Source organism: Amblyomma maculatum, chromosome 2 (genome assembly GCF_055883805.1).
Source record: "Amblyomma maculatum isolate TAMU_Amacu chromosome 2, ASM5588380v1, whole genome shotgun sequence".
Lineage (NCBI taxonomy): Eukaryota > Metazoa > Arthropoda > Arachnida > Ixodida > Ixodidae > Amblyomma > Amblyomma maculatum.
In genome coordinates, this window is record NC_139345.1 from 157,523,922 (window position 1) to 157,539,921 (window position 16,000).

General features: G+C 45.8%; 1 pseudogene; it reads left to right on the top strand.

Moving 5' to 3' along the window:
- Positions 1–15,590, top strand: part of LOC146200260 (uncharacterized) — an 86,236-nt pseudogene extending 70,646 nt beyond the window's left edge.
- Positions 15,591–16,000: the final 410 nt, after the last annotated feature.

Sequence of the window (16,000 nt, forward strand, 5' to 3'; positions counted from 1 at the left end):
TTTAAGAGTTTATGCCATTCCTATCCATTAATCCAGAATTACTCTTGCAGGGGACTTGCCTTGCCGACATAGACTGGGTCACAATGAAGCACGCATCAGATGCTCCAGAAGTGCTAATTGACTTGATGCTAAATTTTAACTTACATAAACTTGTTACTGATCCCACTCGCATTAAGCCTATAATAAACAATACCCTCAACCTCAAACCTAAGCACCGATTTTTAAATAAACTAAAAACAACTGGGTATTAAGCACCTTCATATTGCGTATTGCTCTCTGCGTAGCTGGAGTTGCGGAATCTTTCCCACCGCCGGTGTTCCCGTACTGATTGGTCCCGACGCTGTGGGCATGCGTTAAGCTGACGGGCAACTAGCACCATCTGGCGATCTCAAGGCAAGCTGCAACGCGTCGAAGCCAATTAAGCGCATGCGCACTGCCGATGGGAGGGACCCCGCAACTCCACAACCGCAGACGGCAACACGCAACACGGTCTGCTAAAGGTGTCTATTACCGAAAATATATCTCACCACATGTACACCTTAACCAGCGGCTGCATTACTATCCCGCCTACAGTGAATAGAATAATTAACTTTAATAAAGCAGATAACGGTAACATACTAAATTATCCAGCACATGAATCCCTTTCTCTCCCAGAAAAAGCTTGCCATGCAACCACTGATTCAGATTTATTGTGACCGTTTTTGAACAGTATTGTTGAAGCGTGTAGGTAATTAGATTCCAGTGAAAGAGAAAAAGGTAAAATCTGAAAAAGTCCCTGGATCACTTTCAAAGTTATCCGTGCTAACCGACGTGTAAAACAGCTTCGCAAGGCTAACACGAACAACCTAAGACTGCAAAACAATGTAAAAATTGGTCATAATGCAATTAAAAAAACAAACAAAAGACACTAAAATATGTACTGTTAGAATGTAAACATTTACCAACGTCCTAAACAACAGCCCAGAAGGTTCTAGACCCTACCCAGTATCCAGCCAAGAAACAACCAAGCTAACAAAAAAGAAAGGAAGCTACAATGGCTAATAGCTCACAAAGCCAACGTTGTCATCGGATTTTTCTTAGTATCAGGACGTTTAACTCAGTCGCATTAAAAAAATTGCCGACGATTACGTTACTTCCTAATGCGAAGTTTGAGCGCAGTTCATCAGCTGTTCCACCTTTTCGATAGATTGGGGCAAAGATTTCGAGCAAGACACGTATGTACAATTACAGACACATTTTTTTTTTTAAATATTCCACACGTATTCCTTCAAGAAACACTCCACTAACAGTTCTTGGCTGTCATGAAAGAAGCTTTGTGGTCGGAGAAATGAAGAGAGCGATTAAGTTATCGGGAGGTTGCGGAAGGCAGCACGTGGGCCCATAGGAACATTGTGCGACGAACAGATAGCAGCGACTGACTGATGCCGCTGACGAGTGAAGAGAACGTGACTTCGTTTCGGCTTCACATGCACACCGTGATCCGCTGATAGCGAGCCGGCGTTTCGGCAACCGGAGAGCACCCTCGCCGCCACGCAGGAAGAGGGGGGGGGGGGGCGCAGCAATCAGATAACACGCGCGATTGCCGCCACGGAGGAAGCGGGAGGAGGGTGAGGGAAGGAGCGCGCGCTGCCCCAGCTACGGAGCTGGTTACAGGGACGACGTCAACGCCGACGCCAACGGCGACGACGACGCGAAACGCAGGAACGGGCGCCAAAGAGCTGCGCTCTAAAACAAAAGGTGCCAGCGACGCCCGGAAGGCGATAGCCTTTATATAGTGTTGCTAGACCGCATGCTTACGTCATTTCTTGCATGAGATTGCATGTTTACTTCTTTTCGTGGATATTTCGTCACCAGAGAATGAGGAAGGCGGGAGAAAGGTTTTTCAATTTGTGTTGCAATCTCTCGGCCACAAATCAGCTTTCAAACCACACTCTCTAACATCAGTTCTAATATCCGGATATTTCCTGATGTTACATGTAACCAAACTTCAAGAAGAGATTTTACACGTTCAAGAGTGGTGTTAAATCCTACTAAAATGGTTTTCCTTGCAACGACGGCGCAACCGCCAGGACGCTTTTCAAACAATTAACAAATTCCCATTCTATCAGTTCACACCTGACCATCCACTTAAGTAAATAATTAATTTGGTCGCAACACGTTCATTGATTCAGCTAAACAAGGTTTAGGGTACTGACACCGTAACCTTGCCTTAAAAACCCGTTCTATTAAACGGCTTGATAACTTCACATTTGTACGTTCTAAATTAGAATTTGCATGGGCGGCGCATGATCCTTCTTTTGCTAACCTCATTGAGATACTCGAATCTGTTCAGAATCGCGCTGCAAGGTTTATTTGTTATGACTATTTGTATCACATAAGCGCACTCAAATCTCAGCTCAATCTCCCTACGTTGGCCTGTCGTCGCAATATCACTGGTCTTCCTTCATATCATAAATTTTATCAAACCTGTGATTTCGAAGATACTCCTATCACACGCGCTCATCACATTTCTCGTAAGCAAGTTTACCGATCATTTCAAGTCGGTGTTCACTGCTGTCAGTGGTAGGATACCAGAATTAAAATATCAACAGGGCACCAATGGTGACATAAACGAACCTGGTATATCATCCCTATTGCTTAATATCAATTCAAAGAACTCTAGTGGCCCCGACAATATTCCAAATCAATTCCTGAAACGACATGCAAATGGGGATCCAAATACCTCTTCTCATGTACAAGAAATCATTGGATAGCGCCGATCTACCTACGAAGTGAAAAATTGATAAAATAAATCCCATACATAAATCTGGAGACATTGCCAACCCGACAAACTACCGCCCAATTTCTCTTACTTCTACAGCAATCAAAATTTTAGAGCACGTACATCATACTCCAGCGCATCGTGACTTACATAGAAGAAAATAGACTGCTCAACAAAATGCAACACGCATTTAGAGAGGGATTATGCACAACAACGCCATTGGTCGAAACCATCCATTGTTTAGCATCTGTGATCGATAAATGCTTGTAAACTGATATCTTGTTTCTTGACGTACCTCCCAAAAGCTTTCAAACGTGTGTCCTACGCCTAATTGATCGTCAAAATTCAAACAATTCTCGGTACTAACCTAATCACTAACGGGGTAACCGTTTATCTTTCGAACCGCCGACAGTTCGTTCATTTCCAAGGTTACGATTCAGATAACATTGAAGTAAAGTCAGGAGTCCTGCAAGGCACGTTACTAGCAAAAATGCAGTTTTTAAACTACAAAAATGATATCACCAACGATACAGATGTCAAAGTACGCATGTTTGCTGACAATCGTATAATCTATAAAGAAAATAACACGCAACAAGGCCAGCTTTAGTTCATCATCATCAGCCTGATTATACCTACTGCAGGGCGAAGGCCTCTCCCATATTTCTCCACTTTACCCGGTTCTGTGCTAGCTGCATCCACTTGACCCCTGCGAACTTCTTAATCTCATCCGCCCACCTAACTTTCTGCCGCCCCCTGCTACGCTTTCCTTCCCTTGGAATCCAGTTTGTTACCCTCAGCGACCATCGGTTATCCTCTCTTCGCACTACATGTCCTGCCCGTGCCCATTTCTTCCTCTTAATTTCCACTAGAATGTCGGTAACTTGCGTTATTTCTCTGACCCACTCGGCACGCTTCCTATCTCTTAATGTTACCCCTACCATTTTTCGTTCCATAGCCCTCTGGCTTGTCCTCAACTAAGTAAAACTCTCTTGGTTAGCCTCCACGTTTCAGCCCCATAGGTGAGTACAGGTAAGATGCAACTGTTGTATACTTTCCTCTTGAGCGATACCGGTAAGCTGCTAGTCATACTCTGCGACTGCTTGCCAAATGCGCTCCATCCCAATCTTATTCTTCTTGTTATTTCCTTTTCATGGTCCGGATCTGCGGTTACTACCTGTCCTAAGTAGACATATTCGCCTACTACTTCCAGTATTTCGCTATCTAATGTAAACTGCTGTTCCTCCCCGAGGCTGTTGAACATTACCTTAGTCTTCTGCATATTAGCCTACCTCTCTACTTTTTCTGTCTAGGTCATCAATCATTATTTGCAGTTCATCCCCCGAGTTGCTTAGCAAGGCAATGTCATCAGCAAATCGCAGATTACTGAGGTATTCTCCATCTACCCTTATCCCTAACTGCTCCCATTCCAAGTATCCGAATACCTCCTCTAAGCAAGCTGTGAATAGTACTGGGGCGATTGTGTCTCCTTGCCTAACACCTTTCTTTATGGAAATTTTGTTACTTTCTTTATGCAGAACTATGGTTGCTGTGCTGCCACTATATATATCTTCCAGCACTTTCACGTATGGCTCATCTACCCCCTGATTTCGCAATGCCTGCATCACCGCCGATGTTTCAACTAAGTCAAATGCTTTTTCGTAATCAATGAATGCTATGTATAAGGGCTGGTTATATTCCGAGCATTTTTCTATCACCTGATTGATGGTATGCATATGATCGATAATAGAGTACCGATTCCGAAACTCTGCTTGATCCTTTGCTTGATTGCCGTCTAAGGTTGTCCTGATTCTATTAGCGATTACCTTAGTAAATACCTGATACGTAACAGACAGTAAGCTGATTGGTCTGTAATTTTTAAGGTCCTTAGAGTCCCCTTTCTTGTGAATGAGGATAATGTTTGCATTCTTCCATGGTTCCGGTACAGTCGATGACACCAGGCACTGCGTATACAGGGTGGCCAGTTTTTCTAGCACGATATCCCCCCCGTCCTTCAGCAAATCTGTAGATATCTGATCCTCTCCAGCTGATTTCCCCCTTTTCATAGTTTCGAGTGCTTTCTTGACCTCGTCCTTCGTCACTGGTGGAACGTCTGACTGTTTTTCCCTACCGCCAATCTCATTACGGTCCTGACTACTTTGGCTACCGTAGAGATCTGTATAGAACTCCTCGGCTACTTTGACTATCTTGTCCATATTAGTGATAACGCTGCCCGCTTTGTCCCTTATCGCAAACATCTGGTTTTTGCCTATGCCCAATTTCTTCTTTACCGCTTTAAGGCTTCCCCCGTTCTTTACAGCATGCTCAATTTCCTCCATGTTGTACATCCTTATATCGGCCACCTTGCGCTTATTGATTAGCTTTGATATCTCGGCCAATTTGATCTGGTCTGTTGGATTGGAAGCTTTCATACTCTGGCGTTTCTTCATCAAATCTTTCGTCTCCTTAGACAGCTTACCGGTATCCTCTCTTACTATCCTACCGCCTACTTCTACCGCGCACTCAGTAATCATATCTCTGAAATTATTGTTCCTTGCCTCTAGGGTAATGTCGCCATCCTCAGTTAGAGCTGAATACCTATTCTGTAGCGAGATCCTGAACTCTTCTGCCCTCCCCCACACCGCTAATTCGTTGATGGGTTTCTTTCTTACTAATCTATTTCAGATTCTTCAGATTTAGGCTAATTCGGGACCTCACCATCCTGTGGTCACTGCATCGCACTTTCCCGATTACGTCTACATCCTGCACAATGGCGGGGGTTAAACACATTATGAAGTCGATTTCATTTTTAGTCTCTCCGTTAGGACTTTTCCATGTCCATTTCCGGTTCTTCCGTTCGCTGAAGAAGGTATTCATGATTCGTAAGTTATTGCGCTCTGCAAACTCAACTAATAACTCCCCCCTGCTATTCCTAGAACCAATGCCAGAGTCACCTACTGCCTTGTCGCCTGCCTGTTTTTTCCCTACCTTGGCATTGAGTCGCCCATTAGTACAGTATACTGCGTTTTTACTTTTCGCATTGCCGATTCTATATCTTCATAGAAGCTTTCAACTGCCTGGTCATCATAGCTACATGTAGGTGCATAGGCCTGTACAACCTCAGTTTATACCGCCTATTAGGCCTAATTACGATGCCTGCAACCCTCTCATTAATACTATAGAATTCATCTATATTACCCGCTATATACTTATTGACAAGGAAACCTACTCCTAGTTGTCGCCTTTCTGATAAACCTCGATAACACAGTACATTCCCATCCTTCAGTACAGTATATGCCTCATTTGGCCTCCTAACCTCACTAAGCCCTCTGACATCCCATTTCATGCCCTCTAGTTCCTCTAACAGCACTGCTAAACTAGCTTCACTAGTTAGGGTTCTAGAATTGAACATTGCCAGGGTCAGTTTCCAATGGCGGCCTGTCCAGCGGAGCCAGGCTTTCTTAGCACCCCCTGCTGCGTCACAGGTCTGACCGTCGCCGTGGTCAGTTGTTCCGCAGCCGCTGGTGACTGAGGGCCGGGGTTTTATGGAACTTATCATAGGAGGTTGTGGCCAATTACTGCACCAGGGTGGCCAACTCCTGTTCTGGTGAGGGAGTGCGTTGCCGAAGGTGTTCACCGGCATCAGGTCGCACCCCAAACCTGTGTATGCAATTCCATCGACACGCGGATTTTTTTTCTTTTTTTTTTTTTCATCCGGTGGAGAATTGCGCGGCACCGGGATTTGAGCCCCGGTCCCCTTGCATGCGAGGCGGATGTTCTACCGCTACGCCACCGCTGCACCTTTCAGCTTTAGTAATGCAATTGAAAAAATAGAAGCGCTTGGTGCGACGATTGACAAATGTTAATAAACCTAGATAAATCAGTTGCGACGGCAGTATCAAGAAATCAAATGCCACTGACTTTCACTTACAAATATAAAGACTCGACATTACAGACTGCTAACGAGTAAAAACACCGCGGAAGAACCATTTCCTTCGATTTAAAAATGAGACAAGCACGTATCATATTGCCACGTGTTGGTGAAAAGGTCGATGACACAAATGCGGAGTCGATGATTGCACTAAAGAAACACTTTACTGGGCTTACTTGCGCCCGCAAAAGAACTAAGCAACTCGGCGGCAGCGATAGCAACGTGCTCGTTGATCGTCAAACTAAGAATGCCCGTCGCACACGCCAACGCTCAATTTAAAGGCGGCTCAGAACCATCAAGGTAACGTCGCAAACTGATAATAGGAACTAGGAACAACCTGGAACATTGTAGAAACATACAGGAGTGATCGGAATCTTCGAGGCAGATCTCGGCGCATCTTGCGTGACAAAGAAACTGATAAGGATCCGTCTCGTCACAACGAACATTAACAAACAAAGAATACAGAATTGATACGCGTGCCAGAATCAGAGTAATAAGGCCGCATGCCGGCGGCTGCTAAAAAACAACAAAAATACAGTTTTGAATGTTGCGCGGCACTATCCCCGCTTAAAAAACATCGCCCCGATGTTCCAAAATAAACAAAGCAATTTTAATAGAAAGATTACAAAATTTAAACACCATGGATTTTTTAACGCGCGTAATAAGGCTTCAGACTAACGACATGTGCGATTTCTGGGCGCGCGCGTCGCCGTTGTGGTGCTGCCATACCGCTGTGAATGACTTCATGGTCGGGTTGTCTGACGCGGCGAAGGGTTTTGTATGGCCCAAAGTATCGACGCAGAAACTTTTCACTTAGTCCATGGCGGCGAATTGAAGTCCAAACCCACACTTGCTCTCCTGGATTGTACTTTGCGTGGCGTCGTCGTAAGTTGTATGGTCGGCTGTCGGTGCGCTGTTGGTCTTTAATACGCAGCCATGAGAGTCGTCGGGCTTCCTCTGCACGCTGCAGGTAGACGACGACGTTAAAATTGTCCTCGTTGGTTACACGCAGCAGCATTGCGTCGAGTGTCGTCGTGGGCTCCCTGCCGTACACAAGCTTGAACGGGGTCGCCCTGGTAGTCTTCTGGACTGCCGTGTTATAAGCGAAGATCACGTACGGCAACATGGCGTCCCAGGTCTTGTGTTCAGCGTGGACGTAGTACATGGCGATCATGTCCGCAGTCGGTTTGTTCAGGTTTGTTTGTAAGTCCATTGATCTGGAGATGGTACGCAGTTGTTCGTCGATGGATTGCATGACTGTGTTCCAGGATTGCTTGCGTCAACTCTGCCGTAAACGCCGTTCCCCTGTCCGTGATGATTACTTCTGGGGCACCGTGTCGCAAGAGAATTTGTTCGACAAAAAATTTGTCTGCTGCTTCGGTACTATTAGGTAGTGCTTTTGCTGCGGTAAAACGGATAAGGTAGTCAGTGGCCACGATGATCTACTTGTTACCCATAAACGAAGATGGAAAGGGGCCGAGGAGATCCATCCCAATTTGTTGAAAGAGCAGGGTTGAGGGCGGAATCGGGTTCAGTAGTGCTGCTGGTCTGATCGGCAGCCAGTAGTACTTCTGGATTCGGCGCAACGTGCGCGCAAACCCGAAATGGTTTGCTGGGGGCTCATCCCTGCAGAATTTCCTGCCGGAGGCTTTTAGGCACAAGTAGCTGCGCGGTCCTGTTGGATGCGAAGTTCTTCACGAGGAGGCCGCTGCTTAACGCGAACGATGATAAATGACGCCTGAACACAGCAGGAGGGGAAGAGGTTTTTCCTTCTAAGTAATGGGATAGCAGTTTAAGCTCCGGGTCTGATCGCTGTTGTTCCGCGAAACTTCGTCGTCTTCGTTCACTCGCGCATTAACGGGGGCTCGTGATAAGCAGCCAGCATCGGAGTGCTTGCGACCTGACTTGTAGACGACTGTGATGTCGAATTCTTGAAGACTTAGGCTCCATCGGGCAAGACGGCCGGAGGGGTCTTTCAAATTTGCCAGCCAGCAGAGCGCGTTGTGATCGCTCAACACCTTGAATGGTCGGCCGTATAAGTACGGGCGGAACTTTGAAGTGGCACAGATGACCGCAATGCACTCCTTCTCGGTCGTCGAGTAATTGGCTTCGGCTTTCGAGAGGCATCTGCTAGCGTAGGCGATTACTTTCTCCTGTCCGGCATTCTTCTGATTGAGAACAGCGTCTAGGCCCAGACTGCTCGCGTCGGTATGCATCTCTGTCTCGGCGTTCTCATCAAAGTGGCCTAGCACAGGAGGGGACTGTAGGCGGCGCTTAAGTTGCTCGAAGGCTTCCGCTTTCGGTCCTTCCCGTTGAAATGGCAAGTCTGCCTTTGTAAGTTACGTCAAAGGTTCGGCGAGACGCAAACATTTTTGACGAATCATCGGTAATATGCGCACAGTCCGAGGAATCGGTGCAAAGCTTTTTTGTCACCGAGCTGTGGTGGAAACTGTTCGATCGCAGCTGTTCTCTGTGGGTCGGGGCGAACTCCCTCCTTGCTGACGATATGACCCAGAAACAACGTATCTTCGTAGGCGAAGTGACACTTCTCTGCTTTTAACGTTAAACCAGTGGACTTGATTGCGTCAAGTACTGTTTGAAGCCTTCTCAGATGATGTTCAAAGTTTGACGAGAACACAACGATGTCGTCCAAATATACCAAACAAATCTACCACTTTAAGCCCGCCAGGACAGTGTCCATTACCCGTTGAAGCGTGGCTGGTGTGGAGCACAAGCCAAATGGCATTCATTACCTTGAATTTGAATACCGTCCGGTGTTATGAACGCCGTTTTCTCGCGGCCTCTTTCGTCGACCTCAATTTGCCAGTACCTGCTTTCAGGTCCATCGACGAGTACTTAGCGATACAGAGCCGGTCTAGTGGTCGTCGATGCTGGGAAACGGATAGACACCCTTCTTAGGTATGCTATTCAAGCGTCGGTAATCAACGGAGAAGCGAAGTGTGCCGTCTTTCTTCTTTACCAAAGCGACTGGTGCCGCCCAGGAGCTGTTCGATGGCTGGATTACTTCATCACGCAGCATTTTCTCAACTTGATCGCGTATGGCCTGGCGTTCTCGCGGCGATGCACGGTAGGGACTTTGACGACGTAGGGGTCGAGCGTTTTCGTGCGTGATAATGCGAACCTTTGCCAAAAGAGTTTACCGCATCTTCGACGCTGAAGAAACGCACTCGCTGTAGCTTTCAAGAAAAGTGCGAATGCGGTCTTGTCTGTCTCAGGGGAGTGCTAGTTGATGTTGAAATTGGGCTGCTTGGCTCGGTTGGGTGCCTCGTCTTCATGTTGGCTGGGGAGGGAGAAGACTTCTCGGGTGTCCTCTAGCTCGTCAAGGAAAGCAATCGTCATGCCGTTGTTCAGGTACCGGTATTCTTTGATGAAGTTCGTGAGGAGCACTTGAGCTTGTCCATGACGAAAACGGACGATGCCTCTTACGGTGCCAAGTCCTCTATCCAGTAACAACTGAGTGCTTCCTTCGACAACCCCTTTTGTGATTTCGACTTCTGCTGTAACCACAGGGACAATGACGCTTGATCGGGGCGGTGCAGTCAGTTCTCCGTCAAGGACGTTGAAAGCGACGTGATGCGTCGAAGGTCTCGTAGCAAGTATGACTTTGTCGATCGAGAGCGTGATGAGTTTGGATCGAAGGTCGATGATCGCTCGATGTTCGTTCAGAAAATCCATGTCCAGAATCACGTGACGGGAACAGTGCTGTAGGACAACGAAGCTGGTAGGGTAGGTACGTCCATTTACTGCAACCCTTGCGGTGCATCGCCCCGACGACGTAATAAGCTTACCACCAACAGTACGGATTAGCGGGCCGCCCCAAGTGGTCGTCACTTTCTTGAGCTTGGCGGCGAAAGCTCCTCTGATGAAAGAGTAATCGGCTCCGGTGCCCACTAGGGCGGTAACCGTGCGTCCGTCCACAGTAACCTCAAGGTCGCTTGTTCGCGTCCTCGTATTGCACATTGGCATCGGTGTTCGATCTCTGCTTCGTCTCGTGCTGAGGTCGCGGGCGGTGCACTCCGTCGTCCCGTCGCTGGGCGGCGATGTCAGCTTGAAGAGTGGTCGTGATCTAGCCGACGTTGTCGTCTTGTGGAGCAGCGATTTGCCACGCGCCTAGCACATCCACCAGTGTCACGACTCAAGCCCCAGGGAGCCTTGAAACTACCTGCAGGCGAGAGCCCGAGAATCAGGTCAGCTTCCCATAGAGAAACTTACTTAAGTAAAGAGCGGACACTCGAGCCGTTTCGCGGCCGAGCAAAAACAGGTCTGACCACCCGCCAGGCGGCCTATGTTGGCTTCCACTCTACTTCGAAGGTCAACAGCTTATCACACGTACATACACCGGGTTACATCAAAGCTATCCATTTCCATATAGAAGTTGGTGCTGCGACGGTCATGTGCCGCCGGTTACGCCCACCTCACCGCGCTTTTCAACGAGTAACCTCATTTTCCCGGTAAGTTGTTTCCTTTTACCCGTAGGATTAATTTTGATGTTTCTTGAGCTAAGAACATTGTAGCAGTCGTTTTTTATGCCGCGTGAACGTATTTTGTACGTGTAGCATATAATATGAGCCGTGAGCCATCCGTTTGTTCTTCTACTGTCTTTTACGGAAGTGCATGTGCATTACTTCGAAAGCATACTTTTCCAGAAATCACTCGGAACGACGTTCGGTTTAAAACACAGATTTACCGATGGCTCACCCGTATCGTAACACAAGCACTTTACATGGCGTGGGTCGAACAGCGTAATGCACATTTGAGATTGACCACGTGAAAATGCCTTCGTCACACGGGAAACGGGCAATTTTGACCGTTATCGGTCTGATCCTAATAGGGCGTCAATATGCCCCGATCGCGTTTGAGCCGCGATTAGGAATAGTTCACGGCCATCAGAGCACCAGAATCGAGCCATAGATCGAGCTGCCCGATTGCGTCCCAAACCTGCTATGTTTGGGACGCAATTTTGTTCGGTGTTTCGGACCTACTTAGTGACATCTGTTAAGCTAGAGATGCTCTTACTCCCGATCTTTGGACTGCTATATCAAAGATCATTTTCCATCGCAATTGAAATTTTGATCAAAGTCAAGGGCTCAATCCCAATCGAAAGTGCCCAAGTGAAAGGGTAGAAGAAAATTGTTGCGGACACAGCGATCTACGCAATCATTGCGACAGTGTGCGGTCACTGTGAAATGACAGTTTATCACTGGTCCTTAGCGCATATAGGTACGGTCTGGAAGAAAACCATACAAGCAGTCACTGTTTTATAGCCAAAAAATTTTACGTCAGTTCACTTCCGCAAGGGATTGAAGCCAGTTAGACAGAATTTTTCATGAACGATATGCTAACATACTTGCCTGCAAACATATTAAAAATAACTGTCATCAGCGACTTTAATCTCCTTTTCGTTTTTTGCTGCAATATATTTCTCTTTGCCGTTTGATGACTGCAACAATCTTTACAGTTTGTACACAAGCCCCCTCTATTATGCCACGGAGCGGATTAAATTACGGGAGCTACTGCTGCGTTTTTTGGTGTGGGAACAACGGAAGAAGACAAAAGAACCCGGGGACGAAGTTCTTCCGTATTCCTCGTGACAGCAGGTGATTGACGACTTTTGTGTGTAGCATAAAGGAAATATAAAACAGTGCTGCCAATCTCTTGCTAGGGCCGGCTATTATGCGGATGTTTTTTGGTCAGTCATTTGCAGCGATTAATTACAACTTATACTGTGCCAGAATTGTTTCAGGTCGAAGGCTTGGATCGAGTATGCAAAGAGGGACGACCTGTTAGAAAAGTCGCCGACCCAGCTGTACGCCACGTACCGCATCTGCGGGGACCATTTCACCGCAAATGACTTCATGGACCCCGGGATGACTTCGCTGAAGAAGACTGCTATTCCTACTATTCAGCCAACCGAATACTGGGACTCTCAGCTCGCTCAAGGTATTTTTCAGTGTGTGCTTGTGTATTTAAACACTTGACAATATCGCCCTGCCAACAAAGCTTTGTACTGTCTTTTTCTAGCTACGAATTATGATTAACGCAGAACCCACTCGATGTAATCTCAGCGATTAAAAACGTACATTTCTGATAGATTATATTTCTGCAAATCTTTGTTCCACTTTTGCAGGCACTATATACTCAAGCCCTAATGCCGCAGTGACCGAGTCATTGCCAGCATCAACACTTCTCTCGAGCCCGAGCACTTCCGTCAATAGTTATCTGTCCCCGTCTGCAACAGCCACCGGTGAGAGTAGACTTGTGTTTGTTTCCCATGCTCAAAAAAAAATGTATAGAAGAAAATTGTACAGAGATAGCCTAAGTATCTACATTAATGAAGTGGTCGGACAATTGGTTTCTCAGCACGCTTCTCAACATTAAATAAGATTTGGTCTTTAAAAAATTATATAAAATCATGTTTGAATAAACGTAACAAAAGAGTTAACTAAAAGCATTGCAAAAATATTCTTGGTAACTCAAGGTGACTCTATGAATAAAGTAACGTTTGTCTCATCCGTTAAAGGAGTATCAAACGTGTATTCGTGAATGGTGTATCAAAGTTTAGCGTTACGTGAAACACCTTGCACTCCAATTTTGTGGGTACGCTAATGCAGAGCTTGTTGTTGGCGTAAAGAAATGTTCCTTCACTCGACTCAAAAGTCTGCTTCACCGGTGCTTTCGCAGGTATTGGATCCCCTCATACAATCGCAGTGGTCGCTTCATCAGAACAATCGTCATCTGCGTGCCTGGGCCCTGTTTCGAGTGACACCGGCCCTCTACAGTCTTGTTCATCAGGGCCCGGTCAAGATAGCCTTGCATTGGATGCAGAAGTTGTTGCCGACCTAATAACTAATGGTATAGCCTAAAAACCTTAAGTTCTGAAATTGTTAACGTTCATGAGATGTTGTGTACAGCTGTACCAATAATTTGCAACGCGTGAGGTTTGCAATAGCGAGGTCGGAATCCGATTGAGTGTTTGAACATAGTTTTCGGCTTGTGCTACTTACTACGACCATCACAGGAATTAACTGAAATAGAACTGGTTTACCGTGAACGAGCAGAAATTCACAATTACCGAGAGCCTTGTGTAACTGTAAAATGGTTGTTGCTTACTGTACATGAAAATGTAAGACAAATTCACAGCAGTACACATAAATGTGTCCGTTTTGTTGTCATGCCAGGAACCATTAACTATTGCTTCTTCACTTGCATACGCAGACACTGTTGCCCCAAAGCCAACGACTGCCGCACCATCATCTTCGAGGTCGCCAGATTCTGTACTTGGCAGGACATTTCACACAAGTATGTATTCATTTCATTATCTTCACACTAGCAGCACGGAATACGATGACGAAGAATGACAGAGGACAAACGATTGCGCTACTGTTTATCTTCTAATTTAGAATCACTGATGTCATCCTGACACTAAACCAACTCTCGATATTTTGTACTTGGTTCGGTACACGAAACGAGTCGTTTTTCTTTCAATCAGATGGAAAACGAAACTATGCCCGCAATTGGCATCCCAGGAGACAGAATTGGCATCCCAGGAGACAGGATAGTTTTGTTGTACAATGTGCTCGGCCAAAACAACTAGATTTTTTTTATAATTTAGTTAATGATTGAAATTAATACAATGATAAAGATGAATGATGGTTTATTGTAAAGCACATCTTCATGATGCATTAGTCGGTATTTAAAACGTATACATATAATAATTTGACACTTTCTAGCTCAAACGTTTCGGATTTCTAGAAAAAGACTTTCTATCCCAGTTGTAGCAATTTCGCATGTTGCTCAAGTTCATTTAATTTCCTTCTAGGACTTACAGAGAAAGGAGCAAAAATCACAAGATATTACGCCTGGCGGAGACGCCTGTTGGCTCTGCTTACGTTCGACGTACGCGTACAATTATATTTGATATTACTCATTTTACACGCCTACTACAGACGGCGCATGTCAGTGTGTATAAAATATACCCGCTTCACACAAATGACATTCTAATGAACCTTCATGTGCCTTTGAGTGACCCTGAAATGCGACGCAACGCAGTTCATGCGCCTTAATGCTGCAACAAGGTTTTTTTGTATGAGTGGTAAATAGCGTGGACTATTTTACATCTGAGAAGTAGCGCAACAGGCTTTAAATAAAGTGCATATAGAAATCAATTCTCTATAATTTATTAAAATCAGCTCTTTCTGCTATGAATGCAGCTCGTCCACGGAACTTCCGCGACTCACCGAGGGACGTCATCAGGCGACTTCAGGCCAAAGTGCCCAAGTACAGAAAGACAATATCAAGACTGCGCAAAATGGAACGCAAGGCACCATCGACAATTTCAGAAGCTCTAGAGTGCATTCAGCCTCATGTAACGGATGAGGTATTTCAACTCATTTCCTGTCACGTAAAAATGCAGTCAAAGAACAGAGGGAAGCGGTTTCCTTTGTGGCTAAAGAAATTCGCCCTGCACTTGCACTTTCGCGGCCCACGAGCATACCGCTTTTTTTCATCCTATTTCACACTTCCCACACAGCGTTATTTGAGAAAATTGCTGAGTAACGTTAAAATGAGCCTTGGAATTATTCCTGGAATACTTCCTACCATAGCTTCCAAAACAGAGTCATGGAGCAAGCGTGATCGTGTCTGCTCTATAATATTTGATGAAATAAGGCTGAAGAAAAAGCTTGCCTATGATATTACACAAGATGTCGTTAATGGGTTTACGGATCATGGAAATGAAAGAACATCCTCAATAGCGGACAGGGCTATGGTGTTCCTTCTGTCGGGCATTTCCAAAAAATGGGTTCAGCCTATTGCCTACACATTTGGGCATGCGTCTATAACATATTTTTCTACTCGTCGTTTACTTCTTTCTCTGATTGAGCTTCTCAAAGAAATAGGAATCACAGTGAAGGCTGTTATTTGTGACCAGGGAGATACCAACATTAGCCTCGCCAATTCGCCGAGCGTGTCGGCTGCAACGCCATTCTTTTTTGTAAATGATGAACGCATTTACTTCATATTTGATGTCCCACACCTGATCAAGACTACCCGTAACAATCTGCAAGCACATAAGCTTCACATCGAAAATGAAATTTCAGATTGGTCTCATATTATTAAACTCTATCAACCAACACACGAGCTGAGACTGCGGCTGGCTCCGAAACTTACAGATAGACACATATTTCAGAAACCGTTCTCTGCAATGAAGGTTAACAGGGCAAAGCAAGTCCTCAGTGCCTCTGTTTCCATCACTTTGCTCGCTATGGTGAACACCAAGGAGCTCCCTCAAG